At 44.9% G+C, this 18,784-nt stretch overlaps 1 non-coding gene across 1 annotated transcript; it reads right to left on the reverse strand.

Annotated features, from left to right (window-relative positions):
* Nucleotides 1–4,975: 4,975 nt before the first annotated feature.
* On the reverse strand, nt 4,976–5,079 carry LOC128058260 (U6 spliceosomal RNA). The gene has a single exon (XR_008200426.1). It is a non-coding gene; the product is annotated as a U6 spliceosomal RNA (small nuclear RNA).
* Between the last annotated feature and the right edge of the window lie 13,705 nt (nt 5,080–18,784).

The following is an 18,784-nucleotide window of genomic DNA, read 5'->3' on the forward strand; positions in this document are numbered from 1 at the left end:
GCACATAGTAGGCCTACAGTATATATATTTAGGAGCCAACTCATAATTTTGAGTTTGTCAGGCCCCAAGAGCTGTGATTTGCGGAAATAAAAAGACTTGGTGATAAGATTCGGTGAGCTTCCCAGGTGGCGCGAGTGGTACAGGACCCACCAGCCAATGCAGGAGATGTAGGTTTGACCCCTGGCTCAGGAAATTCCCCTGGAGGAGGGCATGGCAACCCACTCCAGTATTCTTGCCTGCAGAATCCCATGAACAGAGGAGCCTAGCAGGCTATAGTCTGTGGGGTCGCGAACAGTCAGACACAACTAAAGTGACTTAGCACATATGCACGATATGATTTTGTAAATCTGTGTGCAAGGGCAAAGGAGGGGCCTGGTGTCTGGTGAGTGCCTATTATATGCTAGGTATCCTGATTGTCATACCATGCAGCATCTATGGAACTAGCTTGAGCTCTATGGAGTTATCTGTATGGATAGCGCACCCTTAGCTCTTTAAGGGAGAAGGCAATGGCACCCCACTCCAGTACTGTTGCCTGGGAAATCCCATGGATAGAGGAGCCTGGTAGGTTGCAGTCCATGGGGTCACTAAGAGTCAGACACGACTGAGTAACTTCACTTTCACTTTTCACTTTCATGCATTGGAGAAGGAAATGGCAATCCACTCCAGTGTTCTTGCCTGGAGAATCCCAGGGACGGAAGCCTGGTGGGCTGCCGTCTATGGGGTTGCACAGAGTTGGACATGACTGAAGCGACTTAGCAGCAGCAGCAGCTCTTTAAGAACAGGGGACAGACCCAATCCTGTCATAGCCAAGCCTCTTGCCAGGAGAAACCACGAAATGTTCCAGGTGCTTGTTGGTAGTTCCCTGATTTCAAGAACTTTCGGGGCAGGGAATGACTTTGCATTGTTCTTAGGGTCCATTCTGATGGGATTAGCCTTGGAAGAGTTTCTCCGTCTTTGCCCAAGTCTTTCTGGTTCATTTCAGAGTCACTGTGGGCCCAGATGAGGTGAAGAGATGCTCCATCCCGGAAGTGCCAGTCAGGGTCATGAACCCACTTCTTTCTAATTATGTTCCAGGGTCAGGTTATCTGGAGGTTGTCTTCCATGGGGAGAAAACTACTATCAGATCCAGCATGAGCAGCCCTAGACAGCTTACCTCATCTCTCCATGCAAATGAAAATTCTCATAACTGCCTTGCAGGCTAAGAATGAGATGAGTTTATATATGCAACCTGCTGGCAGGCTATACCAGTTATCTGTTGTCCCAGGGATTTCTGGTAACAGATGACCACAAAACCACAGGGGCGTATAACAATAAGTGTTTATTGCTCTTGTGTTTGGGTCTGCTGGGGGTTGACTAGATGGTTCTGCAGATCTAGGCTGGGCTTGCTTATATGTCTGTGGCTCGTCTACCTGTCAGCGGGCTGATCTAGGCTGAGACAAACCACACACCTCTCATTCTTTGTCAGGGTAGCCTGGGCAGAGGTTCAAGAGAACTTACGTATAAACAGCGGATTCACTTTGCTGTACAGCAGAAACTCACGCAACAGTGTAGAGCAACTATATTCACTGCTCCCTGCCCTTTCCCCACCCCCCACCACCCCCGGAAAAGAAAAGAGACATTCTATTCCCCTAATCCTTAGAGCAGGCTTGTCCTCTGACTTGCTTTGGCCAATCAGGTGATGGTGTTGCCAGTTCTGAGCCTCAAGAGACATCCGGGCCTTTGTAACTCCTCTGCCATTGCCATGTGGGTGTGCCTGGTCTGGACGTGTGGGCAGAGCCGGGCCACCCAAGGCGACGCCAGCCTAGAACAGCTAATAGCAGCCAAGCTGGAGTCTCATGAGGGGTCCAGTCAAGACTCCAAAGCTGCCTCCTGGCCTCTGAGTGACCCAAACACACAAGCTAAAAACACTTATCATCTCTCACCGTCTGTCGCTATTGATTAGACAGCGTTATTGCAGAAACAGCTAATGGATACTTGTGTCCACTGCCAGACAGTGTGCTGGGATTTAGAGTGGTCCTGGATGCCCAGCATCTCTTTGCTCCTGTTCATTTTCAGAGCCTGGTCCTCCCGAATTCTTGGCAATTAGTGCAAGTGATCCAGTATCTTTTCAGCAAATGCCCTTTGTGCTTATATCAGCCAGAGGCAATTTCTATTTCCCACACTGAAGAATTCTGTCTAGTACTATGAAAAGATCATGCTGACTCTTATTAACTTTCTTCCATTTCTGCCTCTGTTTGAACTGGCACTTACCTTCTTGAACTTGTTTCCTTCCTGAATGATACAGCGTCTGACACACTGTCTTCCCCAGGAAACCTCCCCTGACTAATTGGGAGGTGCCAGTCTGTCCTTGTATCTTCTCTTTTTTGAGAGCCAGCATCTTCTCAGCCTCACTTGTCACTGTCCCCCACTATGCTCAAAGCAACCGTGAAGAAACTGCCATTGTTCTCAGAGAAGTGATTCATCTGTTGGATGTTTACAGAATTATCATTGTTCATGTCATCATTGCCCATTATAGAGAGTAACTGTGCAGTGGACACAGATGGTGTTGATTTAACCAATTTTTTGTACACCATGAAGATATTCTCTTGATTCAGGTGAGTGGATCAGCCCTTCGGTGATGATGAATAATCAAATACTAGACAGAGACAGGAAGCTGTTGGCCAGATTAATTTGCTCCCAAGAAGGTTGCCTGAACTGAGTTGTGACATTGGAGTTGAAGAAGTGGATTGGGACCTTTGGCATATTGAAAAGAGTGAGGACCTTGGCACCAAAACGCTGAGTTTGCATCTTGGCTGTATGCCTTAGAAAAACGATTCAACCGTTCCAGAAACCAGTTTCCTGAACTCTAAAATGGGGGCACAAACCAATACTCTTGCCGTGCATTGGTCAAAGTTGTAACAGTCGAAAGACATAGAGCTCACAAATATGCTTTGTAAAAAAAAAAAAAACAAAAAAAACTGTTGAAGAGCAAATGAATAATGATGAGTGCTAACTGTTGGGGTCCCTTGACCCCAGGTTCACTTCTCTAGAGAGGCCACAAGGAGATGAGACGTCAGTACAGGCCAGGAGTCTGGAGTCAGTGTCCAGGTAGTTACTGGTAAACTCCTAGTCCTGGTATGGAACCAGGAGCTGCAGACAGGCCATGCTACGCTGGCAGACAGGAGTGAGGGGGTTTCACTGTGGCGTGTGTCAGGGCACAGGGCAGGGTAACGCCAGCCAGCATGGTGCTCTGATTCTGCTTAAGCAAGAAGACTGGGAGAGAGTGAGTCCTCTAAGGTTAGCAGGGGAGTGAGCGTTAGAGGGGCTTGTATCAAAGAAGAATCAATTTTGATCATGACTAGTAGGGACCTAGAATGTAGTGGCTAACACCATTATTCAAAATTTTATTTTCTCACCTAAAGAGAAGTCCTAATGTGGGCAATTGAGGACAGATGTAGTAGCTCCATGAACAGACTGAGGCTTCCAGAAATCCACTCTCTTCTTATGGTGTGATCCCTCTTTTTGCATTTTATTTATTTATTATTTAAACTTAAAAATTGAAGTATAGTTGATTTACAACATTGTATTGGTTTCTAGTGCACGGCAAAGTGATTCAGTTGTATGTGTATATATATATATATATATATATATAATTTTCAGATTATTTTTCATTATAATTTATTACAAGGCATTCAGTATAGTTCCCTGTGCTATACAGTAGGTTCTTGTTGTTTGTCGATTTTATGTGTATTCATGTGTATCCCAAACTACTAATTTATCCCTTCCCCACCTTCCCTGGTGGCTCAGAGGTTAAAGTGCCTGGAATTCGGAAGACCTGGGTTTGATCCCTGGGTCGGGAAGATCCTCTGGAGAAGGAAATGGCACCCCACTCCAGTACTCTTGCCTGGAGAATCCCATGGAGGGAGGAGCCTGGTGGGCTACAGTCCATGGGGTGGCAGAGAGTCGACACGAATGAGTGACTTCACTTTCACTTTCACTTTCACCTTTCCCATTTGGTAACCATGAATTTATTTTCTATGTCTGTGAGTCTCTTTCAGTTTTGTAACTAAGTTCATTTGTATATATATTTTAAAGATTCTTCTTATAACTTATATGGTTTTGTCTTTCTCTTTCTGACTTACCTCACTTAGTATGATCATCTCTAGGCCCATCCCTGTTGTTGCAAATGGCATGATTTCATTATTACTTATGGCTGAGTAGTATAGTGTGATCCTTTTCTTCCTAGCCACTCAAAGTAGCTGCCAAGGCACCAGCCATTATGTCTGTATCTCAGGCAGGAGAGGGTATTCACCAGCTGAATGATCCCCCTTTAAAGGCTTTCTCAGAAAATGCTTTCTAGAGACTTCTGCTTGCATCTCATTGCTTAATGGAGGGGGCTAAAACTGGCTTTCTACCTGAGCATATTGTCACCCCAAACAGAATTGGGGTCCTATTAGTAGGGAAGGATGGGGGCAATTTGCTCTCTCTTCCACAGATTCTTATGCTCTAACATGCCAATATCATGATGTGCAGTCCTCAGAGGGAAATGTGACGTTTGGAAATAGTATAACATTGGAAATTCAGGCTGAGTCTGAATTTGGAGGACAGTTCATCCTGGTTTCGAATTATACCATTTATACCATTGGTACATTTATACCAATGAATGGCACTTAAATAAAATGAAATGCAGCATACCCAGACTCACAAAGTGGAGAAAATGAGTCATCATTTCTAGCTCTGATTTAAAGAACCCGATAATTCATTGATTCATCCATCCATTTATGTACATTATTGAAGTACATTAATTTATTTTGGGGAGAGATTCACTTCCCTCCCTGTGCACCCCCTGTTCCAGTTTTATTGAGATACAATTGACATATAACATTACGTAAGTTCAATGTGTACAGTGTGCTGCTTTAACGCACATATATATTGAGAAATGATCACCGTACCTATTACTTTTTGGTGTGTTGAGAACACTTAAGATCTACTTTCTAAAATAATGGTGCGCCTCCGGAATTTGTGTATCATCCTTGCGCAGGGGCCGTGCTGTCTTCTCCGCGTTGGGTCTAGCTTTAGTACACGTGGCGCTGAAGCAAGCGCTTTCTAGTGTTCCCTGGGAATCTGTCATGTACCAAGTACCATGTTAGTTTCTGACGAAACTTGGTAGGCTCACGTTCTAATGAGGGAAGGGGGCCAAGGGGAGAGGCAGGTAAATGATTAATGATAGCAAAAGTCAAACGTTTCATGACACACTGTTGGTAAAGCCACACACCATCTGTTGTTGGTGAGAACTGAAATTAGGGGAGGACATTTGGCAAGATTTATCAAAATTGTGGGGCTTCCCCTGGTGGCTCAATGGTAAAGAGTGTGCCTGACAATGCAGGAGACTTAGGTTTGATCCCTGGGTAGGGAAGATCCCCTGGAGAAGAGAACGGCAACCCACTGCAGAATTCTTGCCTGGAGAATCCCATGGACAGAGGAGCCTGGCGGACTACAGTTCACGGGGTCACAAAGAATTGGACACGACTGAGTGAACAACAAAAACAATCAAAATTGCAAATGTACATACCTGTGCACCCAGTGATTACGCTTCAAGGAGTCTCTCTGAAGGAAATAATGGTAGAAAATATCATAAGCAGGAGGTTAGCTATTGTGGCATTATTTGTAAAACAAAAGATTGGAGGCAACCATGATGTTCCTAGATTATGGCCCCTCCATGTAATGAAATGCCACAGAACTCTCTACAAGAATGAAGCTTGAAACAGAAAAATCTCCAGAATGAAGTATAAATGCAGACCAGTGTGAAAAGATTTGTGTAAAAGGGGGGGAAGAAAATGACATAGTTAAGTGTATAGACATAGAATATCTCAGGAAGGATACTGAAAGCATTGTTGTTAGTTGCCTCTATGGAGAACTAGGTGTCTATAGGGTTAGGGTTTTATATTCTTTTACCTTTCAAATAACCAATGGTGTGAACATATTACTTTTCAAAAAGTAAAGCTTAAACTTTTAAAAAAGAACTAGTTACACTGAATGAGCAAAGTATGAGCGGAAGTGTGTGTTGTATAAAGTGCTGTTGGGGTGCTAAGTAGATTTGTGTATTCTAATTATCAGTTCAGTCAGTCAGCATCTCATAGGCAGAGTTGGTGTCAGAATAGGTGACGTTTACTTACGTGTTTATTTTTGGCTGTGCGGGGTCTCCATTGGTGCGTGCGGGCCTCTCTAGCCGCAGTCGGTGGGGCTCCTCTCTAGTCCCCGCGCTCGGGCTTCTCTTGTTGCAGAGCACGGGCTCTGGAGAATGTGGGCTTCAGCAGTTGCCCCGAGGCATGTAGGACCTTCCCAGAGCAGGGCTCCAACCTGTGTCCTCTCCCTTGACAGGCGGATTCTTAACCACTGGATCACCAGGGAAGTCCAGAATAGATAACTTTTAATATCCTTAGAATCTTGTGCTTCTGTGACAATTAGAGGTGACATTAGAAGATGCCTGAATTCCTTTCAAATGCCAGAACTGTGTGATTCAATCGTTTTAAGAGGAGCAGAGGTTTGCATCTATGTGAGTGGGGGAGGGAGAGCTTTAATAATTAAATGCTAGGAGCACTCCCAGGAACCATCCCGTCAACAGGGAAAGACAGTTAATTTATGCACGTCTTCTTCGCGCTGCAGAGGGAGGCAGGCTGCTTCCTCTGCTGATGGGCGTGGCGCTGCCTGCTTGCTGCTCAGGTACAGCTCTGCATCTTTAAATCAAACCCTGGCGAGTAAATTTAGTACCAGAAGTGGGAGGCTTCTGAATAATTAAAGATTTTCCCTTTGTTTTCTTGATCTATACATTTTTCTGAGCACACCAGCTATTTTGTTAGCCTCCCACTGCGGGAAAGATGCAACTTTGTGACTTTGGCAATTGTCGAGGAGGTTTGAAAAAAAAAAGCTTAGCCAAGATTTATTAGGTGATTTATCCCAGTTCTTAATAAACCAGGGAAGAAATGTTAGGAGCCAAGGAGAGGCACTGGGAAAAACAAGCCAAGGCCAGAGACAAAAATAACAGAGAAAAAAGATGCTTGCCTGCAGCAAAACAGGATGCTAGGGTGACCGCCAGCCCATACTCTTTCGGGTGGCTGGGCCTCCCCAAAAGAAGCTCCCAAACTGTCTAGGAAGTCTCCCCTCTTGCACAAGACCAGACTCGGGGCAGGCCCAGTGAATGTGCAAAGCACACGCTGACCTAGTTCACCAGAGTTCAGCTGCAGCGGGGCTTCTGGGTACCACAGTCTCTTCTAGTTTCTTGCACAGAGTTCTGTGACCTCCATGTGGCTAGGGTTTTCATCCCAATCTGAAAGTCGGAGCTTATACACAAGTCACCCTTCACACCTTTCCATTTTAATCCCTCAGCCTTCCCAGAGAGGCCTAAGGAAGGAGAGGGGAGTCCCATTCACTGCTAGACCCCTGGGCTGCTTCCTGGTCAAGCAGAAATCCGGAATGTCTGCTGTACATTTGAGATGATTCCCAGTGAAGGATTGGGGAAAGACCCCAGGTTCCCAAGTTCAGATGCTATTGAGAGGGGTATTTCCTGGGGAGGCCTAGTGGTCCAACTGCCCCTGCCCCCGACTCGACCTCCACCCCTGAATTTCAGAGGAACAGTGAATCTGCTTCTTACCAGACTAGGTCTTCCACACAAAACTAAACTAACCTCAGCCCCATGCTTTGAACATTTTTTATCATGAAAATATTTATCTATGTATAACAAAGTGAACCATTTAAACCACTTTTAAATATATACTCCATTAAGTGCATTGACATAATTGCACACCCATCACCACCATCCAGAATTTTTCATCTTCCAAACCGAAGCTCTGTATCCATAAAGCAGTTAACTCCCCGCGCCCACCCCTAGCCTTGGAAACCACATTCTACTTTCTGCCTCTATGAACCTGGCGCCCCTGCGTACCTCGTATGAGGAGGGCCGCACAGACGATGCTTTCAGAGCTGGCTCACGCCACTTTTCAAGGTTCAGCCATGCTGTCTCGGCTCCTGTCTGCCTTTAGTTTTTGTCCCCTTCCGCACAGGCTCTGTGCTCTCTGCTCCCCTCACCACCTCCTCACTGCCCCATGCCCTAGATCCTATTTTCTCTTGGGCCCCCCTTCTGATCCTTAAACTAGGCACAGAATAGGGCCTCCACCTTCCACCAGGCACTCCACCTACAGCAGGGCCCCAGATCACACTCTGTGAAAGTGGCACCGTTGCTGCAGAGAACAGGGAGCCCTCTTACACTCTTGGTGGGAATGAGAGTTGGTACAGTCTCTACGTGTGATATGGAGGTTCCTCAGAAAACTAATAGCTTGGAGGTTCCTCAGAAATAGCATGTAAATTCCTCTGAAAACTAAAAGTAGAATTGCCATATGCTCCAGTGATCTCACTGTGGGGCATATATCTGGAAAAAACTATAATTTGAAATGACACACACACCCTCCATGCTCAAAGCAGCACTATTTACAATAGCCGAGACACGGAGGCAACCTAAATGTCCATTAACAGATGAATGGATAAAGAAGTACGGTATATGTATATCCAATAAAATATGACTCAGCCATCAAAAGGGAATAAAATCATGCCATTTCCAGAAATATGAATGAACCTAGAGAGTATTTTACTAAGTGAAGTAAGTCTGACAGAGAGAGACAAATGTCATATGATATCACTCATAGGTGGAATCTAATTTTAAAAAATGATACAAGTGAATATATTTGTAAAACAGAAATAGATTCATAGGTATAAAAAGCAAACTTATGGTTACCAAAGAGGAAAGGCAGGGGTGCATAAATTAGGTAATTAGGGATTAATAGATACACACTACTATATATAAAATAGGTAAACAACAAGGAAACTATATTCAGTATTTTGTAATAACTTATAATGAAAAGAATCTGAAAAAGAATGTGTGTGTTTATGTATATATATGTGTGTGTGTGTGTGTATAATTGAGTCAGTTTGCTGTTTACCTGAAACTAACACAATCGTGTAAGCCAACTATACTTCAATAAAACATAAATAAATGAAATAAAGGTGGCATCTTTGTGAGAATTTATTTTCAGGTCACCTCCTGGCAGGAGTTAGGATAAGATTATCAAGAAAGAACCAAGGAAGCAATAAAAGAAGAGGCCAGGGGATGAGAGGATGTGTTCACAGTGTGTCCTGTGACTTAAACGAAGCCAGATGCCATGGGGAACCACCCTTGTTTACAGTCTTTTTGGGGAGGGGAAGGAGAGTGAGGGCGAGGGCAGCTCCCCTCCCCAGACTGTTCCCCGCCCAGCTTTGGAGGATTGTCCTGGGTCCCAGATTATGGAATTGCAGAACCAGAGCAGTGCGGTGGCAGGGGCTCTACAAATATCAGTGCATTTCCTGACATCTTGACGTGAAAAAGCAGCAGCGGCGGCAGCGGCGGCAGCAGCAGCGCGAGGGCTGGGACAGAGGCAGAAGCTGGCTGGAAGGAATGCGTTATAAAACCCTATTAAAAATAGTGCCTCTTCAATCTCTTACTTTCCTTCCTGTCGGTCAGGTCAGGGCTGATAAATCTGGAAACCCATTGGTGAAAACCCCACAGCTTGTTAATCAGGTGAGCTGGCTGGGAGATAGCTATTAACCCAGGCCCACTCTGCTGCGGGGTGACCCAGTTTTAATGGGAGAGTCGGACTCTGATTTTTCTGTTACTGTACTTAAGGTGACTGGCCGTTATTTCTAAGAAAAGCGAGCTGCCGGCAGCCTCCGTGTGGGATTTCTCTGGCAGGACCGCTGCAGCTTTCATTCAGCCCTTTCGTCAGGTCATTCCTGATGGGCTGGATCGGACATGGACAGACAGATAAGTTCTTTCCCACTTAATTCAGCAAATGGCCTCGGGTTGGCTGTTGTTTTTTATTAGTACTCTCAGTGTTAGCTACTGAGTATGAAATACTGTGACTGTAGCTGAAAGAGCTGAGTTCTACACCAGTGTTTACAGAGCTCCCGTGTTCTGCTGTCTTTCGGTGGGGGTAAGTGGGAGGCTAGTTTTCCCTTCACTGATCTCCCAGAGGAAGGGTGCACAAGAGCAGACCCCAGGGTGGTCTGGGAAGGTGAGGAAATCCAGGTAGGTAAGGTAGTCACTCAGTCGTGTCCAACTCTTTGTGATCCTGTGGACTGTAGCCTGCCAGGCTCCTCTGTCCATGGAGTTCTCCAGGCAAGAATACAGGAGTGGGTTGCCATCACTGGGTTGGAATTGGGCCTTGGTATCTGACTAGACTTCTGCTGCTTGGCACATTCTGAAAACAGCCTTGAGAAAGGGAGGTCGAGGACTTCCCCGGTGGTCCAGTGGTTAAGACTTTGCCTTCTAATGCAGGGGGTGCTGATTCGATCCCTGGTTCGGGAGCTAAGGCCTCACGTTCCTACCAGCCAAAAAACTGAAATATAAAACAAAAGCAATACTGTAACAAGCCTGATAAAGCCTTTAAAAATGGTTCACATTAAAAAAAAAAAAAAGACCAACTGTCTACAGAAAAGGAGGCAGAAAAAAGAACCTGAAGGACGAATGGCTGAATTCTAGGGTGTCCTATGAGGCCATCTCGTCCATCTGTACCTTGCTCCCTGCTTGACCCGCTTCACCACTCTGCCTCTGGAAAGGGATCTGCCCTCTGCTTGGGAGTCTCTTTCTGAAAAAAAGGTCCTTGTAATCTGGAAATGTTCCCTTTGGCCTCGCCCATTTCCCTTGATGCTGTGTGCAAGGCCTGCTGCTTACTGCTTCTATACGAGGTGGGGAAAAGCCAGCTGCCACCCTCAGTGGATCCTCAGCCACCGTCAACCTAGGAAATGAACACAATTGTGTTTCCTTTCTTCACATCTTCTCCAAGCTGATCAAAAAGTCAGTTTCTTTACCGAAGGCTGGCACTCTTTGCCCACACCTGTCTATGGGATCTAATTGATTAAATGCACAGGCTTTGTGTTTGCAAAACCTCCCAGAGGAGGGCATGTTGTGTAAGTAATCTTTTAACTCAGGTATATGGAGAGAGGTTGTTGTGAAGATATAGGGGTGGGACAGGTTAGGGGTCTGAGTGTTTGGGGAGTGAAGTGCTAAAGAGTGCAGGGTCTAAAGCTGGACTGCCTGGTGGGAACCCCAGTTCTGCCACGTGTGGGCTGAGTCTGGTTCTTTTCTATGAAACAGGATTGTAACAGAACTTCCTTTATGGAGCTTTGTAATAGAATTACAGATTATACCATGTAAATGGCCACTGGATGTGGGCCACTTAATTTCGGCTCTCACCATGATCATTGTCATCGTCATCACCATTGTCATGATCATGATTGCTCACTCGCTAGACTGTGAGCTGCCTGAGGACAGGGACTAGATTTACCTGTGCATAGGAGGACTCAGCTGGAGAAGGCAGTGGCCCCCCACTCCAGTGCTCTTGCCTGGAGAATCCCAGGGACAGAGGAGCCTGGTGGGCTGCAGTCCATGGGGTCGCAAAGAGTCGGACACGACTGAGCGACTTCACTTTCACGCATTGGAGAAGGAAATGGCAACCCACTCCAGTGTTCTTGCCTGGAGAATCCCAGGGACGGGGAAGTCTGGTGGGCTGCCGTCTATGGGGCTGCACAGAGTCTGACACGACTGAAGTGACTTGGCACCAGCAGCAGCAGCGGGAGGACTCAGCAAGTGTTTGCTGAATGAGTGAACAAAGGCTACTTAGTGTCAGGCTTGGGCTTCTCTGGGGCTCAGTGGTCAAGAATCTGTCTGCAGTGCAGGAGACGCAGATTTGATTCCTGGGTCGGGATGATCCCCTTTAGAAGGAAATGGCAACCCACTCCAGTGTTCTTGCCTGGAGAACTTTGTGGACAGAGGAGCCTGGTGGCCTACACAGTCCATGGCGTTGCAAAGAGTTGGACATGACTGAGCGACTAACACTTCCACATTTTTCAGTGTCAACCTTTCTTTTCAAATTCTTCATTTTTTAAAAAATTGTTTGTACATGTTTATTTATTTTTAAGTTAAAAAAAGTGAAGTACAGTTGATTTACAATGTTCGGGTGTATAGCAAAGTGATTCAGTTATATACATATGTTACATTATATTATATTAATATTCTTCTTCAGATTTTTTACGGAAAGGTTATTCTTTTCTTTATTATAGATTATTCTTTTCTACTTAGGTTATTAGAAGATATTGAATAGTTTCCTGTGATATACAGTAGGTCCTTGTTGTTTTATCTATTTTATAGGTAGCAGTGTGTATCTGCTAATCCCCAGCTTATTTTTTTAGGACTGATTCTTGAGGTTTCCTTTTGTTTTGTTTTTTCCTTTCAATCTCAAAGACAATATAGTAAGTGTTATTTTGGGAAGAAAGGAAGACAAAAATACCCTCAATCTCACCAAATTGTCATGCTTCTCAGTTTTTTTTTTCTATTTCTATCTGGTCCTTCTTATAGTAGATTATATTATTCAAGAGCATGTCCCTGCTCACCTCCACTTCCATGGGGAGAGGTATGCTTGGCCCTGTGGCTTACTTTGGTCTCATGGGGTGTGAAGTGTACTTCCTTACCCCCGTATTTTGCCCAGTCATGTGATTTATTTGCTTTTGTTTTGCTGTGCCATGTGAGATCTTAGTTCCCTAACTAGAGACCAAACTCCTGCTCCATCCAGTGGCAGCGTGGAGTCTTAACCACTGGACTTCCAGAGAAGTCCCCGATTTGCTTTGACGTGAGCAGAGGCTTAAAGTACACTTGAGCCACTGGACTCGCCCTCTTGTACCACTGTCGTTGCCATGGAAAGAGCTCCTTCAGTCTGGGCCCCAGGATAGACACGTGTGGAGCAAACCCAAGTTCAACCCACTTCAGGGGCAAAAACCCAGCTGAGCCACAGCAAAGTCACTAGCAGACATATGAGGAATAAGTACTTGTTGTTTGTTATGCAGCAATAACTGACTGATGCACTTAGACAATGTGGATGTAATTTGTACATAGGCACAACCAGAACTGTATTTCTCTTTAATTCATTATGTATTGTATGATAGCTGGGTTTCTCTATGTTGTTATGAAGTTTTGTAATTTTCAACTCGTAACAGAATACTTTATCAGATTTGTTTAGGAAATAATAACAGTAATATTTATTCATATCTTGGGGACTTTGTGTGTCAGGTACAGTGTCTTGAGTACATTTAGTCCTTTCAGCGATCCTGGGAGGTGAATCTGATTCACCATTCCATCATCTCAGAGCTAGAGGTGTCATGACATACACTGAAGACTCTGGACACTGGAGCCAGGCTGCTGGGTTCAAATCCTGGTTCTGCCACTTCTGAGCTGTGAGCTTGGGAAAATCACTTAAAAGCTTTTGACTCAGTTTCCTCACCTGTAAGGATGATCATAATAATAGAATTTAGCTTATAGAGTTGCAGCTGTGAAATTATAATGAGTTAATATATCTAAACGTTTAGACTAGTGTCTGGCCTATAGAACTGATGTTAGGTATCATAGTAGTTGAGGAAACAGAATTTCAGGGAGGGTAATAAATTATAGTAAATCAACTATGTTACCTTGCTATATGCAGGTCAGGAAGCAACAGTTAGAACTGGACATGGAACAACAGACTGGTTCCAAATAGGAAAAGGAGTACATCAAGGCTGTATATTGTCACCTTGTAGAGTACATCATCAGAAACGCTGGGCTGGATGAAGCACAAGCTGGAACCAAGGTTGCCGGGAGAAATATCAATAACCTCAGATATTCAGATGACACCATCCTTATGGCAGAATGTGAAAAAGAACTAAAAAGCCTCTTGATGAAAGTGAAAGAGGAGAGTGAAAAAGTTGACTTAAAGCTCAACATTCAGAAAACGAAGATCATGGCATCTGGTCCCATCACTTCATGGGAAATAGATGGGGAAACAGTGGAAACAGTGGCTGACTTAATTTTTCTGGGCTTCAAGATTGCTGCAGATGGTGATTGCAGCCATGAAATTAAAAGATGCTTACTCCTTGGAAGGAAAGTTATGACCAACCTAGATAGCATATTCAAAAGCAGAGACATTACTTTGCCAACAAAGTTCCGTCTTGTCAAGGCTATGGTTTTTCCAGTGGTCATGTATGGATGTGAGAGTTGGACTGTGAAGAAGGCTGAGCACCGAAGAATTGATGCTTTTGAACTGTGGTGTTGGAGAAGACTCTTGAGATTCCCTTGGACTGCAAGGAGATCCAACCAGTCCATCCTAAAGGAGATCAGTCCTGGGTGTTCATTGGAAGGACTGATGTTGAAGCTGAAACTCCAGTCCTTTAGCCACCTGATGCTAAGAGCTGACTCATTTGAAAAGACCCTGATGCTGGGAAAGGTTGAGGGCAGGAGGAGAAGGGGATGACAGAGGATAAGATGGTTGGATGGCATCACCAACTTGATGGACATGGATTTGGGTAGACTCTGGGAGTTGGTGATGGGTAGGGAGGCCTGGTGTGCTGCGATTCATGGGGTTGCAAAGAGTTGGACACAACTGAGTGACTGAACTGAACTGAACTGAACTGACCTGGATTCCCACATATTGAGAAAGTATTTGGATTTTCAGGGGTTTTGTTTTTTTCCCCTGGAAATCAAGATGCACAGGAAAATAAGCTGCCTTGGCAAATGTTGATGGTGAACTGTTCAGCACTGCTCAAGGGTGCACAGACTCTTGGTTAACAGACGTTGGGTATTAAGGTTCTACTGTCAAGTCCAGACTTAGGCAGAGACAGAAAGCCTTCAGGGAGCCTAATACTTGACTGAGAGTCACAAGGTGGTAAGAGGGAGGGGTAGAAAAACTTGGGTTTCATGACTCAAACCCCAGGGGTTTTTCACAGTGCCACGCTATTTCTCTAGAAACAATAATTGTTCATTTAAAGACAGAGGTAATGATCCATTGAAGATTAATTTTGCTGTTTAGCAGGGTGACCCACTTAAAACCTAGCTTGGATTTTACTTTTTACCACAAGACACATTGAATGTTTCCCTGGCTTATGTTTGGGTTAGAGAATAAAAGGTGAGGAAGGGAAATTATTCCTCCTCCATCACAAATAAAACATCCTCTTTCTCCCCCAGCCTCTTGGTGGGGATCTGGTCTCCCTTTTGATGTTACTATTTCATATTGTTTTGAAAGCAGAAAGCCAGCAATGCTATCTAGGGTCAACATGGTGAAGCTGCCTGGGGGGTCACTGTTTTGAGGGTCTGAATCCTTCCATCACTGCCCCAGTGTCCTACTGACCAGAAAGGGGGATAAAGGAGCTCTTTCATACATACAGTATTGAAAAGGAAGGTGACGATGCCAGGTGGATGGCTGTGGATCCACATACTAGGAAAATGGAATAAATAGTGGTTCTGCTTGGCAAGACCTGGGTTCCTGAGCCCATTTCTGATCTGATTCCCCTGGCTGAAGTCCCAGTAGAAATAGCTCTTGTAGGAGGGACAGGACCAGGAGCATCGGGCCCTGGATACTAAGTGAGAGGCACCTGGAGCTCGCCTTGCAGTACAAAGGGTGGAGATATCCTGTCTCCCAGCACAGCAGCTGCCATGCGTGGAGCTGGACCGAGCCTGGGGTTGGCATCACCACCAATGACCCAGAAACATCATTGGCTCTAGGGCACCAGAAGGCCGCGAATGGAGAAAAGACGGCAGTGGTACTAGAGGGCAGGGTAGATCCCAGTGGTCTCCTAGTCGATGGGGAAGTTGGGCTGACTCTCTTCTAAGAGTTGTGATTTTGAGGTTTGCATTTTGTATAATAGTTCCTGGGGGGGCAGGTTCCCCAGGGGGAAGATAACTGGTATCACTTCTAATATGGCAGCAGTGGGGGAGGAAAGAGAAAGGGGGGCAAGAGCCTGGGCCTCTTCTGAATTGACCTGAGGATGTAAGGGAGAGGGGACATCTTGGCACAAGAGTGTCGTCAAGCTCCCCAAAGCAGGCAGTCAAAGCCCCTTGGAGTTAAGAGGACATCAGCAATGTCCTCATTTTTCAGAAGGAAAAAGTAAAATCTTGCATGCCTTCTTCCGATCAACCCACAGTATTTCCTCAACAGCCCCAGGAAAGCAACGGCCTGAACAAAGGAGATGAAATTTTTAAGTGTGAATTGCTTTTATATTCAGATGAAAACTACTAAACCCAGTTCATGTTGTAAAATATAACAAAACATACAGAATATTTAATGACATGGAAAGATGTTCCCCGCATAGGGCCTCGTGAAAAAGCAGGTTCATTCCTGGATTTTCAGTGTGATCTCCTTGCACAGTACTGGATAGATAGATCTCTGCCGAGGGGAAAGTCAGAAAGATGTATTCCAGCATGCTCCCTGTGCTTACTCTTTGGTGCAATAATGGATGCTTTTTATTTCTCCATTCTGCTTGTCTGCATTGTTGGAATATTTTTATGATAAATAGGTATTGCTTTTGTAGTAAGGAACAAGTGCAACATAGGTTTTTATTTTTAAAAACTGAGAGCGAATCTAAACAACAACAAGAGGCCCTGCCGCCTTTGTGTTCAGGATGGTGGAGATGGTGGAGCTCTTTCATCTGTTGGGGGTGTGGATGTCAGGGCTGGAGGACAATGACTCAAAGGCGGTGGAAACGCAGCCTGCGGAACAAGTTTCAAACAGGAAAGCTCTTGTGGGTGACCCCTGAGGTCAGCTGCAGAGCTTACTGCAGATTCCACAAAGAGAGAAAGAGGATCCAAAAAGGCATGGGGTGGGGTCGGTTGGGCAGGCGTGTCCCAGTTTAAACAAAACAGCTTTGATGTGGGTCCCAGGGGGCTGGCACGGGAAAGAGGGGGCCTGCTTTCTCCCCCAGCCATTAGGAAGTCATAAACATCTATCTCCAAAGGGAAGACCCATCAGCTTTGCATCAACCACAAAGGAAAGATTTACAGGTAATTTTCCCCTCCCAGTACTGAAATATGATTAAGCATATGCTTGGCAGGTTTCTGTTTTTCTCTTTCTCGCACTGTAAATAGAGATGCTTTGTTTCTCTCTCATTCCTGGTGATGTTTATAATGAGTTTTACAGACACAGACTGATGTTTGGTGCTTACAATGTGCTTTCCTTACATCCATCAGGAGGGTGAGGCATATGGACTCTGCTGTTCCCCACTCTTGAGATGAGGGGGAGCAGCTGAGATGCAGGGTTCTGGGTGTGCTGGAGATCTATCTGCTGGCCCTAAGTTCCTGCAGAGCACACAGTATGTCCTTCTAGGCCCAGGTAACACGACCTCAGGGAGGTGTGGCTCATGGGGGTGGGTGGGGGGAGAAATACACCTAGCCCCATATTGTGGATCAGTTACCTAAAGGAATACCTTGGGAGGTGATGGGGTTCATTTTAAGGCCAAACCTCTTGAAAGCCCTTTCATTAAACAGTGGAGCGCCAAGACCTTGACCTGGAGTCAAACATTTGTTGGTTCAGATCCACACTCTGCTATAGACTGGTTGTGTGATCTTAGAACGTGTAAGAGGTTTCCTGGAGACTTTTTAAAAAATTGATCTACAATAGATTTGCAGTGTTGTGTTAGTTGTGAAATCTCAGAAATGTATCTCGGGGGGAATCCAGTTGTTTATGTCTCAGCAACCAAGAGGCAAAGTGATAGATAAGGAGTGATTTATTAGCATAGGATGCTTGTGAGGCTTACAAGTAGGTGGGCAAAGAAGTACCTTGCCAAGAACTTAGTGGGCTACACTTTTATAATCGAGGGGAAAATGAGGAGGGGAAGAAGACACCTTCTTCCTCCTTCTTGAGTAGATGTCACGCTTCCATCATCAACTCCTCCTCCACGTCAAGTGGTCAGGTTGGGATTGTCACAGTGCGATGGAAACAACCCAAAGGGCAGTAATGTATAGTGAAGTATGGTAAAGCACCTCAGGTTTTAGTCCAATGTCACTTTCGCCTATATTTTTGTCTTTAGCGTGCATAAAGGAGCGTGTCCTAGGAATCAGCCGCTTTCTGACATCAGTGGGCAGGACGTACCATTGTCTCGGGGGCCTGCCTCATGCTTCCACTGCATGGCTTTGTTGCTAAGTGAGCCCGCTTGGTTTTGTGGTTAAGCAAACTTGCTTTGAGTGAAGTTTAACTTAGAGGGCTCTGCCATATTTTTTTTTCTACTTACAATTCCCTAGTGAAATCAGCCATTTAATCACCTAGTTTGTGTCTTTACTCTGTCCCTATCAGTTTCCAGTGCTCGGGTGTAGAGCAATGCAATACACACACACACACACACACACACGTGTGTGTTTGCATATATGTGTGTATATATATATACATATATATATATACTCTTTTTCAGATTCTTTTCCATTCTAGGTTATTACAAGATCTTGAATATAGTTCCCTGTGCTACAGAGTAGGTCCTGCCATTTATCTATTTTATCTATAGTTAGTGTGTATCTGCTGACCCCAAACTCCTAACTTATCTCCCCCTACACTTTCCCCTTTGATAACCATAAGCTTGTTTTCTAAGTCTGTGAATCTCTTTCTGTTTTGTAAATGAGTTCATCTGTATCACTTTAGATTCCATAAATAAATGATGTCATATGGTGTTTGTCTTTCTCCATCTGACTTACTTCACTTACTTCAGTATGATAATCTCTAGGTGCATCCTTGTAACTACAAATGGCAGCATCTCATTCCTTTACATGGCTGAGTAATATTCCATTTTGTAAATGTACCACAGATTCTTTTTTATCCATTCATCTACCAAAGACTTTACTTTCGACCTCTGTGCACCAGGGACGCAACCTTCTTGCACTGGGGTGGTACACAGTGTGCAAGCGAGAAGTCCTGTCAGTGCTTCAGCGGAGTGG

Source organism: Budorcas taxicolor, chromosome 1 (genome assembly GCF_023091745.1).
Source record: "Budorcas taxicolor isolate Tak-1 chromosome 1, Takin1.1, whole genome shotgun sequence".
NCBI lineage: Eukaryota > Metazoa > Chordata > Mammalia > Artiodactyla > Bovidae > Budorcas > Budorcas taxicolor.